Raw genomic sequence first — 1,691 nt, forward strand, 5'->3', positions numbered from 1 at the left:
CAGTGTGGATGTCTTTCACAGTTTCAGAGGAAGACAACAGGATTACACCGAGGGTCTGATGTCTGACCACCCGACAACCCCCAGATCAACAAACTCCCTGGAACCGGTGAACAGGTTATATATCCCGCTTTATAGACACAGCACTGAAGGACCATCTCCAAAGTGTTAGCACGAGCTAATTAGCAGCAGTGGCTAACATCCAACACCGAGTTTTTAAAAGGCTCACCTCTGTAGTTAAACGTATTAATAACTGCTCGCCATGTGGTGCTACAGTTAGACATTATTTGTATCGTTACCTCTCTGACTGCGTGTGTGTGTCTGAGCTGAGTGTTAATGCGTGAGGTGAATCAACAGTAGCTGTAGGCTGGTGTATGATGGGACGTTGAGACGGCGCCTGGGCATGACGATATAAACATGTGATCCAGCAGATGTAAGGCGGAGCTGCTGATGATGATGTTCATCAGCTGTCAGTGTTTGTCTGTTAGTAGAGACTCCACTCTGCAGTGTAGTTTATACAGAGAATTACACAGTAACACTGGGCTTCATCATCATCCTCTGTCTTAACGTTAAGCAAACGTACATGCTATGATAACTGTCAACTTCCATATCACAGTATACCTTGAAACCAGTACATCGCTGCAACCTTATAGCACACATGGCCAAATTGCCGCCTATGTCACCATATGACACATCTGTTTTTCTTTACATAAAGACATTTCCACCATAAACTGGTGCACAACACTTCAAAATGCAGTAAAATAAACGTTTGATGCTCAGAATATCCTGGGGGAGGACACAAACACACAAACACACAAACACACACACACACACACACACACACACTCCTACTACATATGTGCCCCTGCCAGTGTTAAAATTAAATCATGCTAATCACCCTGTACTGTCATCTCCATATTGTAATAGCAGGGTTAAAATTTTGACTCTCGGCTACTTTCAACAGCTCAGGCTCATTGGAGATGAGTCAGGCCTGCGCAGATTTGATCACCAGTGATCACAGCACAATGCATGCTGGTTAGATTTGTGTCCAACTTCATCCTGACTTGCTCCTCCGTCATACCAAAGGGATTTTTGAAGGGAGATACAAGATGGCGCCGTAAACAGTATATGGTGGATAAACTTGGTGAGACAGTGGACACAGTACATCGCTTGGGAAAGAAGAATGACGCCACTACCAACAAAATGCCCAGACCAATAATCATACAGTTTCCAATGCCAACTATTCGAGATGAGATATGGAAAAAAATCAAGAGAGGCGAGAGTCTGCAAAGAGATGAACATTCAGTTCAAGGAGGACTTTTCAAAGGAGGATCGTGAAGCCCCGGCTAAGCTGTGGCCCAAGGTGCAAGAAGCCAGAAGAAATGGGAAAAGAGCCTTTCTCAAACAAGGCTATGCACTCATTGAGGGACACAGAATTGACCCATAACTGATATTTTCAGCAAGGTAATATTCAAGCACTTTGTCAAAAATATACATGGTTTCATTACAAGTATAGTTGATGAGAATTTAAAGCTATAGTGCGTAACTTCTACAGGTCCGTAAATGTCCGTTTCACCCAAGCCACTACTAGAGGAGATGACACAATGCTGATTAAGCCGATCGGCTCCTCTAACATCTCGCGGTATTTTTCAAAATATATAATTTTTAGTATGCGTGTCGACCGGCGACATTCC

Source organism: Epinephelus moara, chromosome 17 (genome assembly GCF_006386435.1).
Source record: "Epinephelus moara isolate mb chromosome 17, YSFRI_EMoa_1.0, whole genome shotgun sequence".
Taxonomy (NCBI): Eukaryota; Metazoa; Chordata; class Actinopteri; order Perciformes; family Serranidae; genus Epinephelus; species Epinephelus moara.